This window comes from Nycticebus coucang, chromosome 6 (genome assembly GCF_027406575.1).
Source record: "Nycticebus coucang isolate mNycCou1 chromosome 6, mNycCou1.pri, whole genome shotgun sequence".
NCBI classification, from domain to species: domain Eukaryota; kingdom Metazoa; phylum Chordata; class Mammalia; order Primates; family Lorisidae; genus Nycticebus; species Nycticebus coucang.
In genome coordinates, this window is record NC_069785.1 from 114774339 (window position 1) to 114792985 (window position 18647).

At 38.5% G+C, this 18647-nt stretch overlaps 1 protein-coding gene and 1 non-coding gene across 2 annotated transcripts in view; both read right to left on the reverse strand.

Annotated features, from left to right (window-relative positions):
- The window catches only part of RDX (radixin), a 96263-nt gene extending 80265 nt beyond the window's left edge, over window positions 1–15998 (reverse strand). Inside the window, exon 1 of the mRNA XM_053593164.1 lies at window positions 15770–15998. The gene's annotated coding sequence lies outside the window, so the exon portion shown is untranslated. The remainder of the gene's footprint in view (window positions 1–15769) is intronic.
- Window positions 15999–18007: 2009 nt separating this feature from the next.
- Window positions 18008–18107, reverse strand: LOC128589540 (small nucleolar RNA U13). The gene has a single exon (XR_008381090.1). It is a non-coding gene; the product is annotated as a small nucleolar RNA U13 (small nucleolar RNA).
- Window positions 18108–18647: the final 540 nt, after the last annotated feature.

Below are 18647 nucleotides of genomic sequence, written 5' to 3' on the forward strand. Positions count from 1 at the left end.
AATGTCTTGGCTATTCAAAGTTTTTTTTGATTCCATATAAAACAAAGTATTGTTTTTTTCAAGCCCTTAAAGTATGATAGTGGAGCTTTAATAGGGATTGCATTAACATTGTATATTGCTTTGGGCAGTATGGACATTTTAACAATGTCGATTCTTCCCAGCCATGAGCATGGTATGCTTTTTCATTTGTTAATATTTTCAGCTATTATGTTTCTTAGAGTTTTATAGTTCTCTTTATAGAGATCTTTCACGTCCTTTGTTAGATATAACTCCCAAATATTTCATCTTCTTTGGCACTACTGTGAATGGGATAGAGTCCTTAACTGTTTTTTCAGCTTGACTATTGTTGGTATATATAAAGGCTACTGATTTATGAATGTTGATTTTGTAACCTGAGACGCTGCTGTATTCCTTGATCACTTCTAAGAGTTTTGTAGTAGACTCCCTGGTGTTTTCCAGATACACAGTCATATCATCTGCGAAGAGCAAAACTTTTATCTCTTCTGACCCTATATAGATACCCTTGATTGCCTTTTCTTCCCTAATTGTGATGACTAAAAACTTCCATTACAATGTTAAAGAGCAGTGGAGACAATGGGAAACCTTGTCTGGTTTCTGATCTGAGTGGAAATAATTTCAATTTAACTCCATTCAATACGATATTGGCTGTGCGTTTTTGTAGATGGCCTCTATCAGTGTAAGAAATGTCCCTTCTATACCAATTTGCTTAAGTGTCCTGATCACGAAGGGATGCTGGATATTATCAGAAGCTTTTTCTACATCAATTGAGAGAATCGTACGGTCTTTGTTTTTTAATTTATGTGAATTATATTTATAGATTTACGTATATTGAACCAGCCTTGAGACCCTGGGATAAAACCGACTTGGTTGTGATGTGTAATTTGTTTGATGTGTTGCTGGATTCTGTTTGTTAGGATCTTATTGAATATTTTTGTATCTACTTTCATTAGTGATATTGGTCTATAATTTTCTTTTCTTGTTGGTTCTTTTCCTGGTTTGGGTATTAGGGTGATGTTTGCTTCATAGCACATGTTGGGTAGTCTTCCTTCTTTTTCTATATTTTGGAATAGGTTGAGTAATATAGGTACTAGTTCCTCTTTAAAAGGTTGGAAGAATTCTGACATGAAGCCATCTGGTCCTGGGCTTTCCTTTTTAGGGAGATTTTGTATGGTTGATGCTATTTCAGAACTTAATATAGGCCTGTTCAATATTTCCTCTTGATTTTGGCTAAGTCTTGGAAGGTGATGTGCTTCCAAGTATTGGTCAATTTCCTTCAGATTTTCATATTTCTGAGAATAAAGTTTCTTATAATAGTCATTAAAGATTTTTTTAAATTTCTGAGGAGTCTGTTGTTATTTCGTCTGTCATTTCTGATTGATGAAATTAGGGATTTTACTCTTTTTTTTTTCCTGGTTAGATTAGCCAAAGATTTATCTATTTTATTGACATTTTCAAAAAACCAACTTTTTTATTTATTGATCTGTTGTATAATTCTTTTGTTTCAATTTCATTTAATTCTGCTCTAATTTTGGTTATTCCTTTTCTTCTACTGGGTTTGAGGTTGGAATGTTCTTCCTTTTCCACTTGCTTGAGATGTCCCATTAAGTTGTTAACTTCCTCTTTCCGTTCTCTTGAGGAAGGCTTGCAGTGCTATAAATTTCCCTCTTAGAACTGCCTTTGCGGTGTCCCAGAGGTTCTGATGATTTGTGTCTTGTCATTTTGTTCCATAAAATTGGCAATTTCCTTCTTAATCTCATCTCTGACTCAGCTATCATTCAGCATAAGGTTATTTAACTTCCATGTTTTTGTATGAGTATGCAGATTCCTGTTGTTACTGAGTTCAACTTTTATTCCATGGTGGTCCGAGAAGATGCAAGGAATAATTTCTATTCCTTTCAATTTACTGAGGTTAGTACTTGTGACCTAGTATGTGATCACTTTTGGAGTATGTTCCGTGGGCTGATGAGAAGTATGTGTATTCACTTTTGTTGGGATGAAATGTTCTGTAGATGTCTGCTAAATCCAAATGTTGGATGGTTAGGTTTAAATCTAAAATTTCTTTGCTCAGCTTCTTCTTGGAGGATCTATCCAACATTGCCAAAGGAGTGTTAAAATCTCTGACTATTATGGAGCCGAAGGAAATCAAGTTGCTCATGTCTGTTAGTTTCTCTTATAAATTGAGGCACATTCTGGTTGGGTGCATAAATATTAATAATTGAAATCTCATCATATTGAGCATTACCCTTAACAAATATGAAGTGACCATTCTTATCCTTCCTTACTTTTGTTGCTTTAAAGCCTATTGTATCTGCAAATAGAATTGCAACACCTGCTTTTTTCTGATTACCATTTGCCTGAAATATGGAAGACCATCCTTTCTCCCTGAGTCTATATTTAAGGTAAGATATGATTCTTGCATGCAGCAAATATCTGGCCTGAGTTTTTGTATCCAGTCAGCCAACCTGTGCCTCCTTAGAGGACAATTTAAGCCGTTCACATTAATGGAGAATATAGATAAATCTGGTAAAATTTTGGGTATCGAGTTTTTCAAAAGTCCAGTGGACATTTTTTTTTTTTTTTTTTTGTAGAGACAGAGTCTCACTGTACCGCCCTCGGTAGAGTGCCGTGGTGTTACATGGCTCACAGCAACCTCTAACTCTTGGGCTTACACGATTCTCTTGCCTCAGCCTCCCGAGTAGCTAGGACTACAGGCGCCCGCCACAACGCCCGGCTATTTTTTTGTTGCAGTTTGGCCAGGGCTGGGTTTGAACCCGCCACCCTCGGCATATGGGGCCGGCACCCTACTCACTGAGCCACAGGTGCCGCCCCCAGTGGACATTTTTAATCCTTTTGCCACTATGGAAGTTGGAGTTTGAGAGAAAGTTTCTGAGTGAGTTTACTTTTGTGGTAGAGGATTAGGCTGGTCATTATGGAGGATAGGTCTGAGAATATCCTGAAGGTTTGGTTATGGCAAATTTCTTCAACATGTGAATGTCATTAAAGTATTTAATTTTTCCATCATAAATGAAACTCAGTTTAGCTGGACACAGGATCCAGGGTTGAAAGTTATTTTGTTTTAGGAGATTAAAAGTCAATGACCACCCTCTTCTGCCTTGAAATCTTTTTTTTCTTCTGAGACAGGATCTCACTGTTGTCCAGGCTAAACTACCCTGGCATCACCATAGCTTACCACGGCCTCCAACTCCTGGCTCTAGCAATGACCTGCCTTAGTCCACTCCATCACTTGGACTACAGACACACTACACCCAGCTAATTTTCTGCAGTTTTTTCCTAGAGATGGGCTTTCACTATTGCTCACTGGACTTGAATTCCTCGCCTCAAGCAATCATCCTTCCTTGGACTCCTAAAGAGCCAAGGAATACAGACATGAGCCACCTCATCACACCTCTTATTACTATTTTATTTTGCTTTTGAGACAGGCCCTGCTGTGTCACTCAGGCTGGAGTATACAGTGGTGCAATCCCAGTTTACTGCAGCCTCCAACTTCTGGGCTCAGGGTATCTTCCCACCTCAGCCTCTCATGTAGCTGGGGCTCAAGGAGAACACCACTTGGCCTGGCAGAAACTTCATTTCTTATTCTCGTAGCTTATTCCCTACCTATAGTCACCTACTTTCATGAACTTAAATGTACTTCAATTTTTTTAATTCTATACCCTCTTATCTTCCCAACTATCACTGCCTTAATTTAGATCTTGTCATCTTAAGTCTTGATTAAAACAGCCTCTAAACTGACCTGTTTTCACATCATTTATAAGCTAGTAGCATACTCAACATCTAAAGAATTATCTCAAATGTAACATAGCCAAGACCCTTAAATCCCTACTCCAACCAAATCTGCTTTTCTTCAACACTGATTTACCTATTTCTAGAATGTTGTCTCATGGCTTTCATCTCTACATCTCAAGTTGGATTTCATTCCTATTACTGTTCATTTTTGCCTTCCCTTTTTCTTGATTAATCTTGACCAAAGTTTGCCTAGTTTATGGGTCTAAAAATTAGTTTTCAGTTTTGTTGACTTTCTTTTATTTTTGTCTTACTAAGTTTACTCATTTTCTTCATTATATTTCCTCTCATTCGTTGTTTTGGCTTTACTCTGTAATTCACTTCTATGCTTTAAAATTAAAAGTTTACCTGAGTAATTTTCTTTTTTCTTTACTAATTCACACATTACAATCATAAACCTAGTATGTCCATGTATAAGGCAACTTGAAATATAAAGCTCCCTAATTTACCAGTGAGAATATTTGAAAATCGTTTTTATTATTTGAACCTACAGTTACATAGTTATATTAGTATACTTAAACGTTAAAAACACATGACCTATAAGATATTAATTCACAAATAGTTTGCTTCATCTCATATTTCACTTCAAATCTTTGGCTTTTGGGGCGGGGGGGTGGGGGTGAACAGAGTCGCCCTGGGTAGAGTGTCGTGGCATCACAGCTCATAGCAACCTCCAACTCTTGGGCTTAAGCGATTCTCTTGCCTCAGCCTCCCAAGTAGCTGGGACTACAGGTGCCTACCACATTTATTTTTTGGTTGTAGTTGTCATTGTTTGGCAGGCCAGGGTTGGGTTCAAACCCGCCAGCTCCAGTGCATGTGGCTGGCACCCTAGCTACTTGAGCTACAGGCACTGAGCCATTGGCTATTTTTTTAATTACAACACTTTGCTAGATTAAACATTTTTGAGTCAGTATATTATACAATCACAAAAATGTTTATCCCAAGTTTAAGTGGCTTCTCGTGGTTAATAAATGGTCAAACTGCAGGTATTCTGATGCCTAGCATTCAAAGATTCACCACATGCCAGCCTTTTTTATATTAAAAAAGTGTTAAGTAATTTCATTTGTTCAAAGAAAGTATTTCAGAATGTGTATAATGATACAACTAAAAGATTCTAGTTATAGTGCTATTTCCAAAAGCATATGTGATACTGAGAGTTTAGCTGACTGAATCATACCTGCAGGCTCTGCTGGGTTACCGTGCAGCCGATCAGAATGTGAGAAATGTTAACTGACAGGGTGAATACTCACAGACCACCAAGTATGCTGTAAAAAGCCATCCAGAAAACATCATCACATTTATTTTTAAAAAGTATAAATGAAGAAACCAGATGATTTTAAGAGACTCTCAGAATTAGAATGACTCTATAAATTTCTAAAACAAAAATGAGGAAATTTTGTAATCAAAAACTAATTTCTTAAAATGGAAGAATAAAATTATTCTAAGTAAATAAACTAAGTTGGACCTCTAACTGCACAATACCATTTAATAAAATTTAAATAAGTTAATTTTTTCTAGAAAACAATTCTTAAAACAGTTCTAGTTTAGAGGAATATACAGGTTATGATAAAAACAGATAATATGTTAGATTTCAAATCCATCAACAGGTAGAATAAAAGAAATACCAAAATAAATGTGAGTGTGGAAAAATATACAACAGCCATAATAAAGTTGCTATGCAAAATAAATGATTAAATATAATTCCACTCACTAAACAGTTAAATGAGAAACTGCACAAACAAATCTGACCTGAATAAATAAAATGCAGAAATGTGTTACTGATCAAAACTGCAAATCAAATGACTGTCAGGTATTACTTATTACATATGCATTAATATAGCAAAATAAGTATTAATTATACATGCCAGTGTTAAGATTGTTGACAAATAAATATTGATGATAGGATCATAAATTGGCCTGTACTTCTCTGTAGTAAGTTGCCAATATACACCAGAAGCTATGGAGCTTTTCTGAACAGGAAATTCTACTTCTAGGATAAACCACTAAGGAAATATATCCCCAAGGTAATCAACAGATACAAAAGAAAGTAATCTGTACCAAGAAGTTCTTAGCAGCACTCTTTATAATTGCCAATAGTTAAAATCACAAACTAATGTTAAAATTATGCGATAACAAAAAGGACTATTTCAAGTTTTTTTGTTTGGTTGGTTTTTTGGTTTTTTTATTTTCTGGTATATTAAGACAAACTGGGTCAACATTTATGTAGGGTTAAGGAGGAAGGCAGAACATAGTTGTTTGTCTCAGAAAAAAAAAAAAAAGAAAGAAAGAAAGAAAAGAAAAACAACTATGTTCTGTCTTCCTCCTTAACCCTACATAAATTTTGACCTCTACGGAGGGTGACATAGTGAGACTCTGTCTCAGGAAAAAAAAAAGAAAAAGTCTCACTATGTCACCCTCAGTAGAGCTCTGTAAGGGTCACAGCTCACAGCAACCTCAAACTCTTGGGCTCAAGAGATTCTCTTGCCTCAGCCTCCCGAGTAGCTAGGACTACAGGTGCCCACCACAATACCCGTCTATTTTTTGTTGCAGTTGTCATTGTCAGTTAGCTGGCCCAGGCCAGGTTCAAAGCCGCAACCTTCGGACTATGTGGCTGCTGCCGTAACCACTGTACTACAGGCACTGAGCCCAGAACATAGTAAACTATGTAAAAACACAGGTATTGTTACAAAGGAGGTTGGGATATTACAGACACTGAGCGTTTAATATTAATCAGGGTTTTGTTAAGCTCCAAATTTTTAAAATCAGAAATGAGAATTCCAAAAATGTATTTCACTAAATGGTTTACATATTAGTTTGTTAGTTAACATATTATATATAAGAAATCTACTGTAAACTTATTAAGATCAGATTATGTGTAATGATATCAAAACCTAAGCTTTTAAGCCAATTTAATGATTTAAAAATATTTATACCAGGATATTATTATCTACGAGGATATTATCTACCAGGGTAGATTTCTGGTCCTTCTATGAACTTATGAGTATGTTTTTAACTGAAACTGCATCTGTTAGTAGCAGAATAGTTAATTTAATAAAATGTCATCACAAAAACAAAAATAAAAATAAAAAGAAAGAAATGTCATCACATGAAAAGCAAAGAAACCCAGACCCATGTCCTGGGGTCCACCTCTAGAGCTGGACACTAGTCTGTCTTTCAGTGCCCTCCTTTATTCTCTAGAAATATATATATGTGTGTGTATAATAAGTTAAACTGATGACTCCATACTGAATCTCAGAGTCAAAGCATTCTATAATAGACATACTCTTATTTGACAATGTGAATGTTATTTTCTTTGCATCATTATTATTGCTTAATATTTCGATGCAGCCAATTCTCTGATTTCTTTTCTGAACGTATTTATGTTTGTTCATTCTTTACAAGGTTTTTGTTTCTAGCCCTTATCTTTCATATTGTTATTGTATTAAATTTTAATCCTCTTTAATTTCATGAAGGCAAAAAATGGAAACCTAATAAACACATGTATATGTAAAAATTAATATATATATGTGTGTATATATGTATCACCTAAACTATTACATATCAAAGATATATAGTATACATGGGTCTTTACAAAAGTTTTGAGATACAAGAAAATCAAGAAACATAAAATCTGGCTCGGCACCTGTGGCTCAAGCGGCTAAGGCGCCAGCCACAATCACCTGAGCTGGCGGGTTCAAATCCAGCCCAGCCCGCCAAACAACAATGATGGTTGCAGCTAAAAACTAGCAGGGCATTGTGGCGGGCACCTGTAATCCCAGCTACTGGGGAAGCAGAGGCAGGAGAATCGCTTGAGTCCAGGAATTGGAGGTTGCTGTCAGCTGTGATGCCACAGCGCTCTACCCAGGGCGAGAGCTTGAGGATCTGTCTCAAAGAAAAAAGAAAGAAACATAAAATCCACACAGATGGAAACAAATGAAGCCTCCCTAGCAAAACCTACAAGCACAGCAAGTTGAAACTTGCAAGAGTAAAATCAGAAAGGACACTGTCAACTGTGTTTCTTGGAAGTGACATAATAGACCATTAACACAGCCTGATACAAAACTTTCACAATGACCCAAGTTTACAAAATATTTCTGTATATCCCTTTCCCTCATGATAACTATTTAAAAAAAAAAATCTACTCCCTCCTCCCAGCTCTGTTTTCTTAACTGAACAGTTTGTAGTTTAAGTTAGATTTAATCAATTTTCTCAATTCTCCCCACTTAAATTTCTTAGTGATCTTGCCCTACCCATCTTCCACACAACTTTCCCAGAAGCAAAGAAGGGCAACCACGGCAGCAACACACCCTATGCCTTGAGATGCCCGTGTCTACACAATTACCCCTATTAGTATATACTCAAACACAGTGCCACACATTAGACATACAGTATTTACATAAAACATTCTCTTGCCTTTTCAACTCTGGGAGTTACCCTAAAACAGCCTCCTTTCTACCTCATACGATAAAAAAATGGCCTCATGTTTAATATATTGAGCTCTGTTAACTCAAGGCACAACAGACTCCCACCTGTTACGTGGCAAAACAGATGTTATTAAGTCTAGTCCATACATCTACACTGATGCTTCAATAATTTATATCAGGATGCCTTATTTTACTTTTCAACTACTCTCTTCTCCAAGCCTAATTGTAATATTTTTCTTCTTCTTAAGACTCAGAAATGAAATTAAAAAAATCCCTGCACTGTGGGAGGCTGAGGCAGATGGACTGCTTGAGCTCAGGAGTTTAAGACCTGCCTGCAAAAGACATACTCCATATCTAAAAAAAATAGCCTGGTGTTGTGGCGGGCACCTGTAGTCCCAGCTACTTGGGAAGATAAGGCAGGAGGATCATCTGAGCCCAAGAGCTTGAGGTTGCTGCGAGATGTGACAACAGAGCACTCTACCGAGGGCAACAAAGTAAAACTGTCTCGAAAAAAAAAAAAAAAAAAAAAAGACTCAGAAATGAGTTCAGAATACAACTGTGGTCTCTCCAGGGACTAAAAAATTCCAAAAGACCTTCTTTGCCAATTTACTGGGGACTGTAAAGCAGTATTACAAAAAGAAGTATAAGCTTAACTAAGAAGGTAAATCTAGCAAAGTAATACCATAACAAAACCTAGAAAAGTTTTTTTTTTCCTACACAAGACCCTCCTTCCTGTACATTAAGTCTTAAAAACCACCTCCTAGGAAAATATTTTTAAATGTGTAAAATACATAAAATTATGAAAAAACTAACGATATCATAATTATCAAAATATAAAAAGCACGAATTTATGATGTAGTAATATATGTGCTTCTTTATCAATACTGTTAATACTTTAGTATCTACTAGTGCAGCGGTTCTCAACCTGTGGGTCACAACCCCCAGGAACTGTATTAAAGGGTCATGGCATTAGGAAGGTTGAGAACCACCGATCTAACAACTAAACTTGTAAGTAATGATGAGCATATTGAGGTAACTTTAACGTATTATGAAAATATCTGCCATTTCTATGATAATAGAAACAACCTCTGGTACTGTACTACTAATGCTATATTGCTGTCTACATTCATAAAGGCAGAAAATGTGTAAACAAAGATGTAACTTTTTAGGAACATTAGAGGGGGGTTATTTATTTTAAAATTTGTAACTTTTTCTCCAAGTTCACATGTATAAACAAAGATGTAACTTTTTAGGAACATTAGAGGGGGTTATTTAATTTTAAAATTTGTAACTTTTTCTCCATCCAAGTTCACAGACCCCCCCGATTAAAAACTTCTAATAAACTAAGAAGTATACTTATTGTATTTTTAGTTCAGTGTTCATACTGAATTTAATAGCAATAATAATGCACTTTTACCTGTATAATGCCTTGCAATCCCCAGGTAAAACAAACAGGACAAGGATTTTCAGTTCCATTTTACAAGAAATAAAGCCAAAAGCAAGCAGAAAGGGATAAGTGGAAGGAGCTCTCCAGACATTTCACCTACACTGCCCAATCTTCACAATATAACTGCCAAACATAGGTATTATAATCCCTCATCTTCTAGCAAAGAAATTAAGATTCAGGTAAATGACTTGTCCAAAGTCATGAGGCTAGTTTAGAAAGTGATTTTCTTGAAGAAGACTATTAAAGCTCTCTCCTCTATTGTGACCAGGTCAAAAGACTGCCTCTAAAGATGTTGCAAGTGAAAGTTAATAGCCAGCCAGTATAATAGCTCTGTATATAGATTTTCTTTAAGACAATTTTAAATAAGACATTAAGTCCTTGTTCATGTGGAACTGATTTGTTTCAATAGTATTTTCAAGGCAATTAAACATTCAACATATTTGAGCAATAGATACATGTCAATGAAAATGCAAATATCCAAAACATAAGTACAAGGCAGAACTGCAATATTAAAAACAAAGTTTTACACTGAATTTAGGTTGTCATCTAAAAGAGCTACGTAAACTTAAAAGAATAATCATACCTGCATGTTCCTAAGGTGAGTAGAAAATCAAATAGATTATCATCTGCAATTACTCAATTTAAATGCAAAAAGAAAGCTAAATACAATCCAATTTCATTTTCCATTTAAGAAAACATTAAAAATTCATACAAAAAATGTTTAGAAATGAAAAAACAAAGATTGGGTTCATCATATGAGTCACCAACATCACAGGAAAGCAGCAAAGACTCAAACTGACCAGAAGAAGTCTCATAAATAACTCTATACTTTTTGAAAAACTACATCTTACAGCACCTTATTTTCAAACAGCACACAGTATGTTTCTTAAATACCTTTAAAGTTAGATTATATTCTGTCATGCAGTCAGTAAGGCTAAGTTCCATTACTGTAAAAATCAGTAAGCTTCTAATATTTTAGACATTCAATCCCTCAATCCCTTTTCTGAGAAACTAGAGCAGTGCCTGGCTCACAGTTGGGCTTCAAATGTTTGTTGATTTTGTTGAATTAACCCTGTACGTAATACTCGTTTTAATCTTTCTGTTGATTATCAAGAGTAATAGCTTCCTCTCATATTTTATGCTGTAAAATGAGCAAGCTTATGCATCACTATGAAGAGACAGCAAACAGGAAGGTGGGGAAAGAGTTCCTCACAACTACGTTTTCCAAAGTCAGGCCTTTACCTTCTCTACTCAAAGCTGTTTCGCAAATTATTATCTGAAATCCAGATAATTTGACACTCCTAATATTTACTATAATAACCATGCTGTTTGTTGATTAGATGGAAGTATTAAGTTTTCTGGTGTGTACATATATATACACATACATATATATAAGTATACATGTGTACATATATATACACATACAGTCACACACACGTGTTTATATAGCTAACTTTGCTTAATAACCAATCTAAGTTTGTACAGCCTTTCTAAGTCTAAACAGTTTAAATACAAAGAACCCTCCTGATGGCTAACAAAGTTTAATCCAAGCCAAGGGTTTTACAGTCCATTAACGGGATGAAATCTCCTTAGTCCTCCAGGCTCCCTTTTATTAAGGGTAGGTATGTTGCACTCATGTGCTCACATTATTCCAATTCCTAGCCAGGATTTCAGATTAAAAATACACCTACTCTGGTTAACTTATTGAAAGATGACTAGTTAATTTACAGAAACAACAGTAAGGATTTTTTTTTCGGGGTGGTGGTGGTGGTAGTATTTGCTTTTAATTAAGAAGAAACATCCAGGGTGGCACCTGTAGCTCAAAGGAGTAGGGAACCGGCCCCATATGCCAGAGGTGGTGGGTTCAAACCCAGCCCCGGCCAGAAACTGCAAAAAAAAAAAAAGAAACATCCAGAACTCACACTGCACGCTGTTGCACTCAATATTAATATATTAATTCTGGTTTATACACACCACTATAATATCACTTAACACACTTTTTAATATTTAATATGGCACATTTATTTTCCTGTCAGAGGATGAACTCCTCTTATTCACCATCTTATTCGTTTTTCCATCCTCTCCAGTTGGCACACAGTAACTGTGTGAATGTGTGACTGACAACTTAAAAGCACGGTCAGCAAACTTCTGCTGTAAAGAGCAAGGTAAGTAAACAATTTAGGCCTTGTAAGCTACACAGGGTCTGTTGCAACCATTCTGCTGTTGTGTCAGAAAAGCAGTCATAGATAATAGGAAAATAAGCCATAGTCTTCAAATAAAACTTTATTTACAAAAACAGGCAGCAGGCTGGATTTAACCCGTGGGCTACAGTTTGTCGCATGTTTTAACAGGAATCAACCATTACATTCCTAATTTACCTAAATTCGGTACTGATGAAGATATGAACACATATGTTCATACTAACCTATGTATGACTATGCATGACGGATCAATCTCTGGATCTTACTTCTGGGTGAGGATAAAAAAGAACTCAAGACCTTGGCACAAATGAACAATGAATATAATCTAATGAATACCGAGTTAGAAAAAACGGCAATTCCACTACTCTTGCCAATGACTTGTTAGGTAATGAAGCTGAAAAGACATCTGTGGGGATCTTCTGGAAAAGATAGCTCCTCTTATTCCTTCTCATCCTGCTGTGTCTGGGTGGGATACAAGTCCTCTCAGCAGCCAAACTGGGACAGGAGAAGGGCACTCAGTACGGAGCTAACAGGGAAGGTCACAGAGCAGAGAGTTGGAAGGAGCATGGGTCCTTGATGTTTCTTGAGCCTCTGTACCTTATTATATAAGACATTAAATTTTTTCATCATTTAAGTCAGTTACCAAAGCATCTTAAATGACCTAAGTGTTCAAAACTGCAGACTGCTCACTTCACAAATTCACCTGCAGCCAGTCCCACTTGATCTCAACTTTTCACAAATTAACAGAAACATTTAAGGTTCTGAAATCCCATAGAGATTATCGACAGTTTATAAAAAAAGAAAAAGTCTACCAATTACTTATACTGAAGTTTCTAGCTTTATAAATTCTACAATCTTAGAGAAAATAATAATGCACTATCTCCTTCTTTGATATTCTATCTAAAATATCCTTTGAACAGGATGTTTTTTCTCTAAGTCAGGGATTGGCAAATTTTTTCTGTAAAGAGGCAGATAAGGGCATTTCAACACCCTAAGTCATAAACCCTTTTGTAAAAAGACACCATTTCTCACTGTCAATTATATACCACAGTCTAGAAAGAAAAACAGAGTAAACTTCACCTTCAATCATTAACCAAGAAAACTGGTTAAATATGTATAACCGATTTGCATATATACACTTTAGAAATTTAGTATAGGAAGTTCCATTCTGTGACTTCATTCAAATGACAAAAATATGAAAAATGAGTTATTCAATGTTATAATAAACCTATTTTATAGACTTCAAAATTACAAATAAGGGACACTTTATTATAAAATTATAATTAGGGACTTATGCCAGCATAAATATTGGTATAGAAGGAATTGCTAACAGTAGGAACCTGTGAAAAAACACTACTGAGGAGGTGGTTCTGGAGAGTGAGGAGGACTTTCACCATTCCCTTTACACCATTGTGGGGTTTTTAACTTTGCCATAAAATGTATTACTTTTATAGTTTTAAAAAAGTGCCTAAATATACATCGTATATATGTTAAAAAAAAAAAAAAAAAAAAAACAGGAATTTAAATAGAAAAGGCAGGGTTTCTCTAAAACAGGCTGGAAACTGAGGAACCCTCCAGGGTCAGACTGTATACATTTACTATCAAAGAGGTGGGCATACCTCAGATACAGTCAGGGAAATTCCCAGAAGAGCCTTCAGCTGACCAGGAGCATCTTGAGACTTTAAATAATCTTGTAAGGGTAAAGTCCATAGCAACCCAATCCAGGTCCACTGAATCCCTGTTACCCCAGGAGTGCAATCAGATAATCAAGTGGTATTCTCCAGCTCTTGTTAGCAGAAGGTCCAAGCCACTTAAAAAAGAGTGACTTTGTTGGCTCGGTGCCCGTAGCACAGTGGTTATGGCGCCAGCCACATACACCAAGGCTGGAGATTTCTTTTTTGTTTGTTTGTTTTTTGGCAGGGACTTGGTTTGAACCCACCACCTCTGGCATAGGGGACCCCGCTCCGGAGGCTGGTGATTTCAAACTCAGCCTGGGCCAGCTAAACAATGACAACTGCAACAACAAAAAAACAGCCGGGCGTTGTGCTGGGCGCCTGTAGTCCCAGCTACTCGGGAGGCTGAGGCAAGAGAATCACCTAAGCTCAAGAGTTGGAGGTTGCTGTGAGCTATGACACCAAAGCACTCTGTCTCTAAAAAGAATAAATAAAAATAAAAATACATGAAGACTTGTTTCAATAGCCTGCCAAAGATAAAAATGAATAATAAAATACAATTCTGTTCTTGGGAATAGTGAAGAAATAAAAGTTGTTCCCCATGGCTTAGAGAAAGAACAAAGTCTGTCATTTCTCACCATCACAGGAAAAAGAATAATCAATTTAATTTTCAGTTAATAAAGTTTTTCATAAAGGACAGACTCAACATATTTTCCCTACACCAAAATTAATTACATCTACTCTACAAATATTTCTGCACGTCTCCTACATGTTTTTCTACTTCGTGAGGATACAGGCGTTAACAATGTATAAATTCACAAGAGCAAGAATTTCACATTTTATAAAAGCATAATCAAATTGTTTCATTTAAATAAAACTGTAAAGAATTCTAATGTCTGCTGATTCCTTACTAAAATTACATCAACTGTTTTTAAATTCCATCACATATAAAGAAGGACTTCAGCGAAGAAACAAAGTGCAATCTCTGGAACATCAAGTACACTGAGGAAAGAAAGCAAAAAGTCCTGAAAATTAGAAAACTCTGGTCCTGAACATTAGTCTCTCTTCTCACATCTAACGATGCTGTTTTGGCAAATGGATTGAGCCATTATTTATCGAGCAAAATCAACAGGGTAATTGTTGAAAGTATTTAGTGTTCTAAAAAAAGGGGGGGGAGGGTTCCATAAACAACAGATTGTCATATATGAAAGTATTTAGTGTTCTAAAAAAAAAAAAGAAAGAAAGAAAAGAAAGGTTCCATAAACAACAGATTGTAATGCCTACGCCAAAGCACTAGTTTATCAAATAAACCTTTATTACGTTAGGCTTTTACATTTACACCCAGCCCGTCTTAGCACCACAGGAGTGCCATCAAGCTCTGCTCTTCCACAAAATCGCAACTGTATTTTAAAATATTTTTGGTGAAGTTGACTTTTAGCACATTTCCAACCTCATTAATTACTCTTTTTAAAAAATTGAGACTGTTCAATGAAACATAGCCTATCTGTATAGAAACTGAGGTGCAAAGTCAGGCTTGGGACGGAGTTTAGGGTACTTCGGGAGACTGTAATGTCCTGAACTTGACTGGCGGCCTCCAGGGCCAGGGAAAGTTGCCGGGTCCGCGAGCGCCCGCAGCAGCAGCAGGTAGCGCGCCGGCCTGGCCTCCGGGCGCCCCGAACCCTGTAATGCAACATCCTCTTTGCCACCCGGGCGGAAGGCGCGCTCTCTAGTAATTCAACACCCTGACTTTCAAACTGGAGGCCGGGGGAGAAGTTCTAATCAACGCCCTCCCCACACTGCTCAACAAAATTTTCGCTCGCTCTCTGTATTTTCAAACCAGCCTCAGGGCCGCGCCAGCCCCAGTCCCGGGCCCAGTCCGGGCGGCCGGAACGCCCCGTCCCCGGGGTTTGGGGGAGCCGAGGCCACGCCGAGGCCGGCTCTGCCGCCGGGCGACTGCGGCCCAGACCGGCACGTTCGGGTCGGGCCTCGCCCGTCCGGCGGCCCCGGGAAGAGCGGGGCCGGCCGGGCCGTGAACGGCGGTGGCGCCGGGGCCGGCAGGGCGCGAGCTGAGGCGCCGCAGGCCCCGGCGGAGGCGCCACGGCCGACCAGCGCGGGCCCCGCAACTTCTCGCCGCCACCACAGCGTGTCCGCCGAGTCCCGGGTGGGGAGTGGGGGGGAGGAAGGGCGCCGGCGGCTTACCGGGGAGCGAGCGGCTCCTGCCCGCGGCGTGTGGCTGGGGCGCGGCGCGGCGGGGAGGGAGAGGCGGAGGTGCGAGCGCAGGGCCGCCGGAGACGAGAGGCGCCGCCGCCACCGCAGACAGCTCCGCAATATGGCCGCCCAACGCCTCCTCGGGGAAAAGGCGGGGCTGCCCCGCGCCCCCCGCCTCCCCCTGCCGGCGGCCGGTCTCGCGCCGCGGCCTGAGCGCCAACGCCGCCGCCCCCGCCGCAACCGCCGCGGCCGCCGCGCCCCGCCCGGCCCCGCCCCGCCCCGCGGCCTCGCGCAGCAGGTCTGGCGCGGGGAGTCGCCGGGGTCGCGCGCTCGGGGGCGGGGCCGAGGGTCGCGCGCTCGGCCGGGAAGTGCGAGGGCCACGGCTGCCGCGCGGGAGTCCCGAGGGGACGGGCTGCGGCGAAGACTGCGGTCCGGGGAAGCGGAGCCGCCCAGCCCCAAGCTCAGAGCGCCCGCCGCCTCCCCCCCAGTGAAACTTGAAATTCCCCCTGGTGCCCGCGAACTCACTGCGGGCGTCTCCGTCGCCCCCAAACGAGGGATTCTCCCCGCAGGGAACTGGGATCCACATTGAGCGCGATACTTGGCTGTTGGTTTAGAAAACCATGGTGAAGCAGAGAGCAACTTCTATTTGCAACAAAGAACGTTTAAATTATGTTGGCCGATTTTAACCAACTAGAAAAACTTGCTTTTTTAAACTCCACCCAAACCTCAATGGGATGTGGCCCCAAATCAGGAGTGCACATTTTAATCTAAGCAAGGATGTGGGATAATTTTTTTATTACCAACGGTAAATCCTTGGCGGTTGGAAGGAGTGCGGGAGGAAGAAAAAGTTGGAAATAAGGCCCCAAAGAGCAGCCGAATTTAAATTATTCTAGACTTAAGGAGAATTAGGCATTCAACCAGGGTCCAACTCTTGCCGATTCACTTTAGTTAGAGCCTGGGACTAGTTAGAAAGCTCCTGGATCAGTGTTCTGTCGTCTACTCCACGTGGCCTGCCCTCAGTATTTTCTGCTAGAATTCTAAGAGCAATACTTGATGTGTACAAACAGCAAGGGCACAAAATCGGAGTAGCCTGGCTTGTCCTGTTTGCAATTTAGCTTACCTTTTGTGAACAAACTTTAGATGCAAATAACAAAACTCATGAATGTACTCTTATGGAATGAATAATTCATATCCATGCTGCCTTAGCACTAATCTTCCCTGAGACAGTACTTTTTCCAGGAACTATCTCCAGATCACTTTCACTAAGCTTCCTCTTCAGTGAGTTTCCACTATTGCCCTTTGAGACCTCTCTGAACAATTAAAAGTCCCGAGAGACTTAAGGGTTAACCTCAAAGGCAAATTCCTCAAGGAAGGAAACCAGGTGTGGGCTTTGTAACCAACCCAGGTTTACATGGTTCTTAGTGACCACCAAAAGATCATTCCCTGAACTTCTCCCTGGAGTGCAAAAATTATCCTGGTAATTGTTCAGCTTTCCACATCAGGTTGCATGAATAGTCGAAGTATTATGTGTTAAGTATTAGTATAGTAAAGAGTACACAAATCAAAAGTTTATAACACAACTGTGCAACTGAAAATGAAGGATTCATTATTGTTGGTAATATGCAAGCGGTGTAGTGTACAATTCTTTTACATGACTCTTTAATGGTTAAAACCACCATGTGCTTGGGGTAAAAACAATTAATGCCTTTTTTTAACCAATGAATAAAGAGGGACTAGAAAGGATTAAGTAATTTGCCCAATGTAACAAGACTAAGAAGAGGCAGAGCTATGACCAAACCCAAATATATATTTGACCCCCAAAGCCTTGATTATATGTTATTCTCTGCAAGAGCAAACAGACCAGAAACTGTATCATTTTAGTTAGGTATCGTATTAGTAAATATTTAAGTAAAAGATAACATTCAAGCCTAGTGAGATAAAAAGAGTAAGCTCAGACATTGTGAATGTAAACTGAAATAACTTTTCTTTAGAAAGCAGTTTGGCACTGTAATTCAGCCTTTATGAATGTTCATAACTCTTACAACCTATAATTCCATATCTGGAATTCTTTCTGGAGGAAATGATCTGAAATGGAGCAAGAGCTTTATTCATAAATGCTGTATCACAATATTATTCACAAGATACAGAAATAAGAAATGTGAAAACTAAGTATCTAAAAATAAGATATATCTACTCTGTAGCATTTTAAGTAACAATTTTATTTTTCAATGCCAGACAGTTAATGAGCTGACATTGTAACAAGGTATAAAGAAGGCATATCTCACACAGTGTCAAAACCCAGTTGTCACTCTTATGACTACAGAAGGATCAAGGTAACATTTTGTAGTATTAAATGGGGGGAAAAACTTATGAAACTGCCCAGGTAGTATTATCACAGCTATGTTTAAGGTAAAAAAAAAGAAAAAGTGGGAAGTGTTAGAGAGATTGAGACCTATAGTCACCTCTGGGTGATGTTTCTAGGGGCATTTTTTTTTCTTTATTCATCATGCTTTTCTATATTACTTGTATAGTGCTTAAAAAATAATTGATTTGAGTTTTACTACAATATGGATCAATTACACAAGAGCAGCAAAGCTTAGGAAATTTTTCTTTCCTAAGAAAAATTATGGTGAACTGAGCTGACAGAATTTTATTGCCAGGGGTCAGATCTACCATTGCTTGCAAATGTAATCTGCACACGCACACTTGTTTTACTTTGTTCTTTACATCAAATATATGCTTCACTTTTAAGTGAAATATTGGAGATTTAAATTAAAAATTCTTTCTCATTTTTATTTCAACATCTCATATTTCAAGGGGAAAAATATACACTTTGCTAACATTATTTTTTTAGAATGAAATTTTTATA